The sequence below is a fragment of the Elephantulus edwardii genome, unplaced genomic scaffold, assembly GCF_000299155.1.
Source record: "Elephantulus edwardii isolate Elephantulus edwardi_28Jun2011 unplaced genomic scaffold, EleEdw1.0 scaffold00212, whole genome shotgun sequence".
In the NCBI taxonomy this organism is placed as follows: Eukaryota; Metazoa; Chordata; class Mammalia; order Macroscelidea; family Macroscelididae; genus Elephantulus; species Elephantulus edwardii.
Genome location: NW_006399962.1, coordinates 3,948,678 through 3,962,721, shown reverse-complemented (window position 1 = coordinate 3,962,721; position 14,044 = coordinate 3,948,678). Strand labels below are relative to the sequence as shown.

The window sequence follows — 14,044 nt, the reverse complement described above, 5'->3', positions numbered from 1 at the left end:
CTCTTTGGGGTATATTCCCAGTAGTAGAACTGCTGGGTCAAATGGTATCTCTATTTGCAACTTTTTGAGAAAGTGCCATACCATCTTCCACGGCGGTTGCACCATTTTACATTGCCACCAACAGTGAATAAGGGTTTCAATTTCTCCACAACCTCACCAGCATTTGTTGCTTGCTGTTCTGTTAAATTTTGCTATTCTGACTGGGGTGAGATGATACCTACTTTTTAGAAAAAAAATTATTGCAGTTTGCAATGAAGCCAAGTAAAATGAACTCAATATCAGAACAGCCCAGACTTTGAGGCTTCCTCCTCTTTATTCTTAGGGTGCAAAGGAGTTCAGTGGAGTCACTACATACCTGCAACAGAAGATTTTCTTAATTTGAAAATTTTTTCTGCCTTTTATCTAATTCTTCAAAATTCTCCCCAAAATCATACTTGAAGTGCTTGGTGGTGCTGACAGAGTGAGATCTGAACTGTGTCATCTGTAACAAAAGAGGAAGCTTTTCAGCAAACTCAACTGAAATATTCCCTAGGGCAGGCCATGCTTCCTTTAGGTTCCCCCAGATGCCTCAGAAACAGCTCAGCATCACCACATCACCAGTCCCACCTCACTTTGCTTTTGATTCTTTCAGTAGCATTTTTCTCTCTTCCACCTTAAATTGCTAAAATACAGAATGTAGACCTCAGTTGGGCAGTTACCCTTCTCCACAGCTACCCCAGGAGCTATGTTGGACTTTAGGGAATGGAGGACGCTTTTCCTAAGAGATCTTGCTAACTGATTTGTGAGAGAGACCTGACTGGAGAATGTGCTTGTTCTAAGTAGATTCAGCTCTCTGAAAAGTGGCTTGTTATGAACAGTTTCAGTATATGAAAGTATAATAAATTTGCTATGTTATAGTTTAGAAATAAGAATAAGAAATGTGTAGGAATTGGCTATGTTATATGTTAGAAATAAGAACAAGAAATGTGTAGGAAACAGTTTAACATGCCCATACAGGTCCCACTGGCCACAGACCCCTGATAAGGAATTGTGACTTGTTACGGCCCATGTTACCAAGAGAACACAACTGGTATAGAACATGACTGGTCAAACCCATGTTAATTTGGAACTAAAGTCATTGGTTATACAACTTGGTTTGAAACTAATACGCTTGGTAAAACCCAAAGTTTGAATGCTGTTAGTCTTAATATTATTAGTTGAATGTAATGAAACCCAAAGTTTGAATGTTAATTGGTTGACTATGTAATACTCCCCCTCAAAGTATATAAACTCTGGGATCCCAACTAAAACTGCACTTCTGCCAAAAACAATGAGCTTAACACTGAGATGAACACTGAAGACCCAAAGGCTCTTTTTAGAGCCAAAGACCCAGGGCTCTTTTCAGAACCAAGAATTCTGGCCACACCGATGGACATGAAGTGCTGAGACAACCAAGAACCCTGGCTACATACACCAATGGCTGTGAACTGCTGAGTTAGCCGAGGACCATGAGGGCAAAAAAAGAAGACGAGTTGGGATCCAAGGGGTGCGTGAGTGTTCCCCACTATTAATGAATCAATATTATGATGAATTTATTAATTACAATGTAGATAAATTACAATGGATTATTACTATGAATTAGTTAACAAATCAATAAATTAGAATTAGCTTTTGTAATATGTCTATGAGTAATTAATTAAGGCTCAAGGCTCGTGACAGTGGCTGAAAGATCAGGTCCCATTTTTTATATTTCTTGGAAAGACAGATACATTGGACAGCACAATATAGCAAAGACACAGAACGTCTGAACCACAGAGCAACAAGAACAGCTTACTGGGAAGAAGTAGTGCTCAGGTTTGGAGGTGGGGAAAGCCTTAGTATAATCTTTCTGAGGATAATAATCCACACCTCTATTGTCACTGGGTCAGTTCCAACTTACAGTGATCTATAGGACGCAGCAGAACTGCCTGACAGAGTTTCCAAGGCTGTAAATATTTATGGAAGCAAACGCCTTATCTTTCTCCTGTGGAACAGCTGGTTGATTCAAACCACCAACTTTTTGGTTAGCTGTCAAATACTTGAGCCATGAGTCATTGAGAACTCTTCTAAGGCTAATACAAGAGCTAAAAAAACCCCAAAAATCCCCCCAAGATCAATAACTGTGGAGAAGTATCTCAACCCATGGAAACTCCAATTACCCTGGATCTATCTCATACTTAATCTTAAAGGCTGTGGGAGAGTTTCACCATTTAATAAAGGAATGAGCCAGAGAAGCAGGACAGTCCAGATATCCCAGACAGACACACCAGGAAGCCATAAAGCTTATGATTTCTAAGAGTACTTATCACAAATATTCATCCGTCTCTTCCCAATGCAATCTCAGTCTTCCTCACTTTTGACACATTTTGATAATTAGATCTCCTCCTTTGTGGTCCTGTTAGTCTGTCCCATATGTCTGTTTTTTAGATTTCTGTTGTACTTACTTTTTTTAAAAAATCATTGCTGCACACTTTCCTCCCACATATGCATGTGTCCTAAGATTTTATCCTAGATCTAAACTTGAAACGTAAAATTCCTGTCTTTTTCTGAAAGGAAGAAGTGGTAAGGCAAGAAAGTTGATGATCTCCAGCAGGAAAAATTAAAAAAGTCTTGTTCAAAGAATGGATGGGGTGAAGGTCTGGGGAAACCAAATGGATTGGTAAATCAGATCAGATCAAGGTACCTTTTCTTTTACACATTTTTAATCTCAGCTCAAATAAAACATACCAGCTGGGAGTTAACTTTATTTCTATACCAAACCTCTAGCATTTGAACTTTATTTGGTGCCTAGGGAAAAAAAAACTGTAGTTCAAAAATTAGCTAAATAAGGCAACTGGTGTCTTCTAAATTTGATACAATAATTGTTTCACAAAATTTCCTCTAGTGCTGTGATTGGCAGCCAGCCAAAGGGACAATTAGAGGAGTCAGGGATTTCACTTCTATTTCATTCACTGCTTTCAGTTTCCAGGAGGGGCCCCTGACAACGATAAGTAATGGAAGAAAGAAGAAAAGTGGGTCTCTAGGGGCAACTGTCAAAACTGAGAGGAGCAAAGATGGACTGATGCAAAGGGGTCTAGCACTGTGGCTGGGTTTTTTGTAAGTAGATCACCAGAAGTTTTTTCCAGGTTGCCTCTAGGTGGACTTGAACTTCCAATTTTTTCAGTTAACAATGAAAATTTCAGTTAACTATACTCTGTACTTTATTAGGACGTCATTGGGTCCCCCTCCCCCCGTGTTATTTTCTGTTCCAGGAGTCAATGCAGAATATCATATTGCATCTAAACTTTGTCTTATTATGGTGTTTTTCAAGCATAGTCATCCCCCATTGAGCCTATTATATTAAAAACTTGAAGCATAAAAGAATCGCTGCTGAGGCTGCTTAGGTACAACCAACTGCTTCATGGGATTTGGTTTCTTGGTTTGAAGATATTTGGGTCATAGTTTCATGAGACATGACAGTTAATTGGCCTGATAATTTGTTTAGGGCTTCTGTTCTACCCCTAACTCCTTGCATAGTGCTAAGGGCTTTAAGCCTTTCAAGTGGCCATCCAGGGCACAACAGCTGGCCTCTCTTTAACTGAGACAACAAAAGGAGGAGGGTCAGAAATAGGAGGATATGTAATTAAGGCTAATTGCCTTCATGAACTCTTGCATTCTTTGCTATGAGAACAAAAGAATTGGATGTTGTCTGGTTGTCATTATAGAACATTTTGACCAAAGATTCCAGAAAAGATTGCTGATCAAGAGGGGAAGAATGCAGAACAGAATTTCAAATTCTCAGGGACTCCAGACTATACAGGGCCACAGAAAAAAGATTAATCTCTGAAATGATTGCCCTCAGATAATCCTTAAACCTTAAACAAAAAAATATTCCCAAGTCATCTTAAAACTGAGCAATATTCTTGTTATGTGCCGTTGAGACATAACTGACTCATAGTTGACCTGCCAGTGGGTTTTCATAGGCTATAAATTGTATGGGAGGATATTGTTCATCTTCCTCCCATGGAGAAGGATTTGAATTGGCGGTTCAACTATCTGTCCACTAGGGCACCAGAGCGCCCAGATAAAACTGGAAAATACTTTAGCTTAACTAGTTTAAAACAAAAAGTCTGTCTTACATTTTCCCTACTGTAAATAGTACTTCTATGAATATTCCTGTACAGGTACTGACAAATTTGTTGGGTTTTTATTACATTGTAGTTTACAAATTTAGAATGGTAATTGTCCGGTGGGTTGATCCTTCATTAGAAATGTCACTTTTGCACGTTGTTGTTGTTGTGTGCTGTTGAGTCGCTTGCGACTCATAACTACCCTATGTACAACAGCCCTAAACCCTACTCTATCCTGTGCCAGTTACACTACCTCTGACACACGCATCCCAATTACCCCAGTCACTGAATCAATCCAACGCATAGAGGGTCTTTCCCTCTTGTGCCATCCCTCCACCCTCCCAAGCATGATGTCCCTCTCCAAGGACCGGTCCCTCCTAAGTATGTCAGATGAAGCCCCAGAATTCTTGCCTCCAAGGAGCAGCCTGGTTTAACCCTCTCTAGGATAAATCTGTTTTCTTGGCAGTCCATGGTTCATTCTCTTCTTTTTTTTTTTTTTCATTCAATACTCTTCTTCAGCACCACAGCTCAAAGGCATCAATTCTCTTTCTATCCTCCCTAGTCATTGTCCAACTCTCTGATGCATAACAAGTGATTGCAAAGACCATGGCTTGTATCAGATGCACCTTAGTCTCTAGAGTGACACCATTGCTCTTCAGTACCCTGGAGAGGTCCTTAACAGCAGACTTTCCCATCGCAATAAGTTTTTTGGTTTCCTGGCTACTGGTGCCAAGAGTATTGACCGTGGAGCCAAGCAGACTAAAGTTGTTAACAATCTCAATGTTTTCATCCATCCTGATGCTGCTAATTGGTCCAGTAGTGAGAGCCTTTGCCTTCTTGACATTGAGCCTCAATCCATACTGAAGGCTGCAGTCCTTGACCCTCTGCAGCAAGCATTTCAGGTCCTCCTCAGTTTCAGGAAGCAGGATTGTGCCATCTGCATAACGCAGATTGCTAATAGATCTTCCACCAATCCTGATGCCACACTTCTCCTCATAGAGCCCAGCCTCTCAGATAATCTGTTCTGCATACAGATTGAAAAGCTATGGAGACAGGACACATCTCTGGTGTACACCTTTCCCAATTTTGAACCATGCAGTGTTTCCCTGCTCTGTTCTGACGCCTGCCTCTTGGTCCAAGTATAGGTTTCGCAGGTAGAGATTTTAAAATCCGCTCTGTCTGTAGACTAGCTTTTTTGTTGTTGTTTAAATTTTTACTTTCAAAATTAATAAATTAAAAAAATTTACTTTCATAGTAGCTGCATCTTTTTATTTAAGATGTTCCTTTTACAACAGTTTTAAAACATCCACCTTCTGGTATTATTTTAAATAAAAATATTCACTATGGTTATATAAATATTTTTTTTAAAGTCTGTCTTGAGTATTATATTCTTGTTGTGTACCATGGAGTCAGAACTGACTGACCCATAGCTGACACTCCAGTGGGTTTTCAGAAGCAGTTAATTGCATAGAACAGATTGCAAATCCTACAGGGCAGCAGGTGGATTTGAACCGCCTACCTTTGGGATTGCAGTGTAGCTTCTTGTCACTAGGCAACCAGCGCTATGATACTCTTAATAACTATTTATATGCGATCAAAGTGACAACAACTAAAAAGATTAGACAGGAAACTTAAGGGCAGAGAGTTTACATTAATGAGTAAAGAACTCAGAGAAGGAGGGTAAATAAGGAAGAACTCAAAGAATATAATCCACGACACTAAATGGTATAATTGGTGTATGTTTCGCTGTGCGTATTCTCAGCAGCAACAACAGAATAAACAAAATTTAGACAAAAAACTTGAGGTCTATGTTGTTAGGGGAGGCTATTATTACTGGGAAAAGAATATCGTACTTAGGAAGGTTGAGGGTCAGAAAAAGAGAGGAAAAACCCTCAATGAGATGGATTGACACAGCGGCTGCAGCAGTGGGCTCAAGTCTATCAAGCAAGAGATGATGAGGATAGTTTAGAATAAGACACGGCTCAGATCTGTTGTTCATAGGGTTGCTAGAAGTCATATTCCACTTGATGGTACTTAACAACATGTAAAGATTTATAGTAAAAAAAAAAGGGCTGCTTTTCTATGCAGGCCATGGATATTGTTTGTTACTCCTGGGCAGCTCACAGCTGTGTTTCCCCAGGCCTTCCTCCTCTCCTGGTCATTGACTGAGAGTATTAGGCTCTCCTTGTAATGTTGGGTCACCTGCAGACTGCCAGGTTTAAGTGTGGAGCCCAAAGGTCCCCCAGCTGCCTTGGCATGGCATAGCCCAGATTTATGGCCCTACTAGTGGGTGACTTTTAATCCATGGCCCTCCGGCCTGTCTTTCATTGTTTTTGTTCAGACATTCCTCTAGGTTGTATAGCCCTGGTGTGTCCACTTGCTGAACAGCGGTCACTTGCGGTTGCTGTGAGGCTGAACACTGTGACACTGATGTGTCAAATGTGTTAATTGTCAGTTACCCAATGCGGAGAGTGTGGGGGGGAGCTCCCCTATCAAAACAAGCTTGGAAGCAGGAGTGGCATCCACGTCTGTAATAGCTTGCCTCCAGAAACCCTATGAACCTGGAGAGAAGATGAAAGACACGCAAGCGTTGAGGGACTCTCCTTCGTAGGGTCGCTGTGAGTTGCCTGCGACTTGACGGCACTTAACAACAACTAACATAACAACTAGTCTTGCTCCTTGAGTTTGCCAGAGCTGTTCTAAAAAGCATAGTACAATGATGTGCCTTTGTTTGTAATAGATCCCACTTGTGTAAACAGCCGGACCACTTTGTAAACACACAGCTCCTTCCCATATGTACAGTCATCTGGATCTGGTTGAACCCTCCCAGAGCAGAGACCAGAGCATCCCCTGGGCAACCCCTCCCTGCGTTGCCCTCCTTTCAGCCCCTCATCAAGATGGAGTGGGAAAATCAGCATCACTTTTCAGATCCCTCAACCTTTAGAGCTGAAACTGAGGAATCTAGTTAGCAGGTTGTAGTTAGCCTATGCCGAGACATTCATCACTACCAGGCCTACCAGAATTCAGACGCCATGTGTGTGAACCCAGACAAGGACTATGTGCCCATGTAGGGTCTGGGAAAACCAGAAATCTAAAGAAGGTGGCTGGGACTCCAGAGACCAAGGAAGGGACACCAAGGTCTTTGTTGAATTCCACATGAAACAGCAGCCCCAGGCTGCAGCAAGAAGCAATAAAGGAACAGGTCATGATGAGTCTCAGGTGATGCCTACCTGCATCAAACTATTCCAGAACAGAAGATGACAAAAGGTTTCCACTTGGACTGTGATCTGAAAGGAGCTCAGAGTTTAGTTAAGACATATTGCCTGTCATTTGCCAGCTTCTGTTGCTTTTAGTTTATCCAACCACCACTTGCTGTCAAGTCATTTGACTTCTGGTGATCCTGTGTGTGTGAGCAGACACCTGTACTCTATAGGTTTTCATTGGCTGATATCTTGGAAGTAGATTACCAGGCCTTCTGTAACACTTCTAGGTAGATTCAAACCGCCAACCTTTTGGCTAGAAGATGAAGATGTTACCTGTATTACTAAGGATACATTTAGGTTCTGATATCATGTGCCATACTGAGTTAGAACCTCCCAGCAGGTTTTCAGAGGCTGTAAATCGCACGAGAGGGGATTGTGCATCTTTCTCCTGCAGAGTGGCTGGGGGATTTGGACTAGCAGAGAGGTGCCACATGTAGCTTAGAAAAGCCGCTTCCTAGAGACTCGGTCACCTGTGCCCTGTTACATATGAAAGACGCATTTCCTGTGAGTCCCTGCCAAGTGTGTCAGGACAAGAACCGAAAAGATGCAGTCAAGAGAGATCACTGTGATTCAGCTACAACAAGCATCCTTTTATTTATTTAGTTTAAAAATTAGTATGAGCAGGCGACAGCATCTGGTTGGGGAATTAGGAAGTACAAGGTAGATGACAGGGAGAGTTTTAACACCCTTGTGCCTGTTATTGTTTGTGTTAGGCTCCATAGTCAGTTGTGGGTCATTGCAACCGTGTTCACAACAGCACAGAACACTATGATCCTTACAGCCTCAGCCATCCTGAGTCCATCATTGCAGCTGTGTCATTTCATCTTACTTAGTGAGGTTCTTCCTCTTTTTCACTGAACTTATTTTTTTTAACCTCTATTTTTAACAAGCATGATATCCTTCTTTAAGGACTGATCTCTCCTGATAACTAACAGGCCCAAAGCATGGAAGATGAAGTCTTTCCATTATTCCTTCTAAGGAACAGTCTGATTGTACTTCTCTCTCCCAGGACCAATTTGTTCATTCTTCTGGCAGTCCAATGTATGCTCAATATCTTAGCCATCACCATAATCCAAAGCTATCAATACTTCTTTGGTCTTCTTTAATCATTGTTTAGCTTTCATATGCATATGTTGTTGTTATTGTTAAGTGCCGTTGAGTCACAGATGATTCATAGCGACCCTATGAAGGAGAGGCCTCAACACTTGATATGCATATGAGACTATTGAAAATTCCAGGTCAGGTGCACCTTTGTCCTGAAAGTGGTATCTTTGCGAGAACATAATAAAGGCACACTTTTGATGATTTTTTAAAAAGAAAGATAAATTAGGATCTTCTAAGAGAGGAGCAAGGCTGATTGGCTTCACATGTGTTTTTTAGCACTTGGATCAAATGAAAAGAATAATTTATCTTAATTGGTCCCCAGCATGTTTAACTACCTGCTGTGTGCAGTGCTATGCATAGTCTTATAAGAGATAACTGAAAGAGGAAATCTGAGACCCAGGAGGCCTTCCCTTAGCTGAAGCAAGCCTCTAAAAGATTCTGTAACAAGTTTATTAAGAAGTGCTTCACAAGGACTATATAACGCATTAAAAAGTATGCTTGATCTTCTATAGGTATTGTTAAGTTCTTAACTTCGGGGTTTTCTAGCAGCCGTTTGCCTGCTGCCTCTATACTTTTCCAAGCCTTTTCTGTGAAGTGCTGGGTGACACCAATGGCAGAAGTCCTTAACTCTGTCATCATTTCAGAGGCTGGGATTTTCTCAATAAATTCAACCATCAGCACTGCTGTGTCATAGAGCAGCCTCCTACGTCCATGAGCACAAGCTTCAGGAACCGGGGCCACCCACACTCCTGGGAATTCCTCTTGAAGTCTCAGAAGATGATCATGCTCCCCTGGGAATTCCTCTTGAAGTCTCAGAATAACCTCAGCACTGTCAATCCTTTCTTCCTCTCTGACTTTTTCACTCTCATGAAAGAGAGTTTCAGTGGTGTCCTTTCCTTTCATCCTAAATTGCCGAAGATGAAGACTGTGGGCCTCATTTGGGCAGCCAATCTCCTCCAGAGTCACCCTTAGAGCCAGGTTGGACAGACACTCGGGCAGAAGAGCTAGAGAGAGGGCTTGATGCAAGAGATATTGGCAGGATCTGGCGTCTCAGAAAGGAACTTGGTTGGAAAGTATGTTTGATAGAGGCTCAGACTCTGAGAAAGATGGCTGGAAGTTCAAGGCCCCACGCTAGTCATTTCTCGGAAAGGCAGCGGCTGATGATAGTAAGACACAGCAGAGCAGCACAGCCTTCCCCATGGTGGGGCAGCAGGACAGTCTGCTGGAAAGAAGTAGTGCAAAGGTTAGGAGTATGGAAAGGCTCAGGACCGAGACACCAAGATAAGGCAGAGCAATGAAATGTCTTAACCCTGAAAACTCCAATTGCCCTTGTTATACCGTACCCTCCACCACTAAGGGCTACGGAAGAGCCTTACCTGTCTGGAAAAGCAGCAAGCCAAAGCGATGAAATGGCTGAAACACGTCCTTTGGCTGGCTGCTCCCTAATCTGAATGCCTATTTTCTGGATCTCTTTCACTCCAACCCAAAAAAGTTGGCACCTTCTGAGAAGAGTGAAGGACGTAACATTCCCAAATATTTATCCATTTCTTTCTGACCCAAACTTTGTCCTCTTCAGTCTTTGCCTCAGGTTGGTAAACAAACATTTCCTGGCTCACATTCCTGCCATCCTAAGGATTTACTTTAAGCCTAAATTCAGATCTAGGAAGGATCCCTCATATTTTGGGGCAAAGGAATTTAGTAGAAAAGCTAGGAAACCAATGATTTCTAGCTAAAAACAAAACATGTTGCCATCAAGCCCATTCCAGCGTATAGTGACCCCTGGCGTTAGAGTAGAACTGCTGCACAGGGTCGTCTTGGCTGTAATTGTAAAGAAGCAGATGGCCTTTTCCTTGCGGCGTTACTCAGTCAATGTGAACCACCAACTACAGGTGAGTAGCCAAGTACAAACTGATTAAAGCACCCACAAACCTCACTTTCTGGGTGGGTGGTGTCACTGAGTACCATGGAGTCCGAACTGACCCATAGCTGACTCTCCAATGGATTTTCAGAGGCAGTAAGACTGCCCATCTTTCCCTGTAGAGAAGCCAGTGGATTTGAACTGCATACCTTTGGCTTGGCAGCACAATTCCTTACCACTGAGCCACCAGAGCGCTACCCAGAAAATAGGTAAGACATCCCAAAATAGTTTTTATTCAATGTATGTTTCAGGTGGAGGACTCAGAGACTAGATCCTATTGGCAAGTCAGATCAAATCAGAACAGATATTCTGCTTTTACTTTAACTCCAACACAATTCTGAAATATAACACATTCATGTGACTGTGCCTCTTTCTACACTTATATCCAAACTATAAGAAATTGGCTTTGTTTCTTATCTAAGGGTAACTGCAGTCTGGAAAATAGGGGGAAACAACAACTAATGCCTTCGACAAGTTCACAAGTAGATGTGTTGTGTTTTTTGTTTTTTTTTAGTACCACAGATATTAATGAACAATGAAGATCATCCCCATGACCCAAGTGAGAGAAAAAACATCCAGGATCCGGTGGTGGCCTCAGCGCAGCTTCCACGCCTCTAGTTCTGACTCTAGCAGTGTCAGCACGTCACCCTCGAGCACAGGTTCTTTCATGTTGTGAAATGACGGAGCGGCTCGAGTTGCCCATGAACTCCAGGCACACCTGCATGCACTGGCCTTGCAAGCCGGTCCTGCCAAACACCTCGGTGACTCTGGTCAGATAGGCTGCACGCAGCTGGTATCCATGATGGCTGCACGGTGGCGGGCAGGCGGACTCCCACATAGTATTGTGCCATAAAGTTTCCTAATACTATGATCAAAGGGAATAGGCTAACTAATGGAGTCTAAAGTCCTCCTTCTGCATCAGTTACTCTCCTGATTCTTAGCAGAGGCTCCCAACAACCAAGTATTAGGCCTGCGGAGCCCTTTACTTCCTCTCCCAGAATGGCTATTGAGAGAATCCATCACAGGAAACAGCAGCTGTGCTTTTTCTTTGAAACTACCCTACCCCCCTTTTCTCCAGGAACAGTTAACTGAGACCCTAGCCCACTTCCCTATCTTGAAGGAAGCATCTGTAAGCATCCCCTTTCCCAAGTCCCTTGTAATAAAATGTAAAATCCCCCTCTTAGTGGGGGTTGGTCCTCTGCTTGAGAGCCAGCCCAGCAGTTTCTCAATAAACTGTCTTTCTTGGCCTGCACTGGGTTCTGTCCTTCCACCATGACCTTACACCAAAGAATTAGAAAATATGGTTTCTAGAATGACTGGAATATGTCTTCGGGGGAAATATTAGGACACACCCCAAAAATGAAAAAGAACTGAATGTAAAGGATCAAAACTTGTTGTCTAGGGAGCTCTGGTGGCCTAGTGGCAAGAAGCTGTACTGCAATCACAAAGGTACACCAGATGCTCTGCCGGAGAAGGAGGGACAATTTCCTCCTGTACCAGTCAGATCTGATTTGACGGTACATGCATTAAAAAAATAATAAATTTTTTTAAAAAAATAAAACAAAAACCTGTTGTCTGAAGTTCCCAGGCTCCAAGCAGCTTTCAGTAACTTGGGTGTCATTGTATGTAGTGAACTGCACTGTGACCCCAAAGGCTTCATGTCTCTGTGGGAGAAAGACGGGGAGTCTACGTGGTTTTATAGCCTCAGAAACCCAAGGGAGAGTAGCTCTGACTTGCAACTGATGCACTGGCAGTTTACTAGATGAAGTCTTGGTGGCACAGTGGGTTATGTGTTGATGACAGCAGTTAATTTGCTGCTTTAAGGAACTCTTAGAAATGACCATGAAAATGTATTTTATTGGTGAGCTCTGGTGGCCTAGTGGAAAGAAGCTGCACTGCAATCCCTGAGGTGTGCGGTTCAAATCCACCAGATGCTCTGCTGGAAAAGGAGGAACAATCTCCTCCTGTACCATTCAGATCTGATTTGACGGTACACACACACACAAATAATAATTTTTTTTTAAAAAAGGAAAATATATTTTATTGCCTATTTTTCTTCTTATACTTCACATGATCAAAATCAACATTTTAAAGTACGTCTTCCTTACAAATATGAATGGGAGTGAATTCAGATTTACCTATCTTTTAACAGGTCCCAATCATATGCTAAAAGCTCTGGTAGTGCTGTGAAGGTATTCAGATGCTAAACTTAAAGATGGGTGGTTCAAATCCACTTATAGATCCAGGAGAAAGATGAAGCAGTTTGCGCCTTGGCAATTTTAAAGGGCAGTTCTGCTCTGTCCTAAAAGATCACTGTTGTTGATTGCTTTCGAGTTGAGCACAACTCATAGCAACCCTAAGAACAAAAGGCCTGAATGAGTCACCATCACCTTGATGCCACTGAGTTATGTGCCATCAAGTCGCCTGTGGTGTATAACTACCCTATGTACTATAGCTCCACACCCTGCCCTATGCTGAGCCAATCTAATCATCTCTGACAGACCTAATTCCATTTTTCCTGTCACAGAATCAATCCATCTCATCCTGGGTCGTCTTCTCCTGTGCTGTCCCTCCACTCTTGTAAGCATAATGTCCTTTTCCAAGGACTGGCCTCTCCTGGTCACATGCCCACAGTATGTAAGACGGAGCTTTAAAATCCTTGCCTCCAGGGAGCAACTTGGTTTCACCCTCTCCAGGACAGACCTGTTTGCTCTCCTGGCAGTCATTGGTTTAAGACTCTTCTCCAGCACCACAGCTCAAAGGCATCAATCCTTTTTCTATCATCCTTAGTCATTGTCCAGCTCGCTGATGCATAGCAAGCAATTGAGAAGACCATGGCCTGTATAAGGTGCACCTTAGTCTCCAGACACCTGTTATTTGTATTATTGAGAGCTCTGATGGCTTAGTGGTAAGGAGTTGTATGGACACCAAAATACATGGTGCAAATTCACCAACTGCTCCATGGGAGAAAGCTGTGGCAATCTGTGTCCTCCTGTGTGATTAAGTGCTTCTGAAAATCCGCTGGAGGGTCAGCTATGGATTGGTTCCAACTCTATGGTACATAACAGTTCCTCAAAGGGTGTAAAGAAGCTTTGATGGTATAGTGCTCAACTACTAGCTAAAATACTATGGTCCAAACCCACTTGCTGTTCCATGGAAGAAGGATGTGGTAAGAAACTCTGAGGTGGTTCTCTCTCCATAGACTCACTGAATCAATATCAACTTGACAGTAACAGGTTTGGTTTGTGGTTTATGTCATAAAAATTCAACTAAAGTTAATAAGCAAAAGTCTCATAAGAAACATGTTATGTAAGAAAAAGAACAAAAAAGTTAAGTACAGAATTTGGTAATTCCTCTTCCAGGTATATACCTCAAAGACTTGAAAACAGGAACTCAAACAGATGTTTGTATACCTGTGTTCACTGCATTATTATTCATAAAAATTAAAAGGTGGAAACAACTCAAATGTCCTTCAACAGATAAACGGACAAAATGTATATATAGGAATTGGGTATTTTTCAGCCATAAAGAGAAACGTGGTTCTAATACACATGATGACATGGATGAATCCTGAAAGCATTACGCTGAGTGAAATAAGTCAGATATAAAGGGAACAAATAAACTGTGAAATG

General features: G+C 42.1%; 1 pseudogene; it reads right to left on the bottom strand.

Annotated features, from left to right (window-relative positions):
* Positions 1-8,905: 8,905 nt before the first annotated feature.
* LOC102845920 lies at positions 8,906-9,694 on the bottom strand (annotated as a pseudogene).
* Between the last annotated feature and the right edge of the window lie 4,350 nt (positions 9,695-14,044).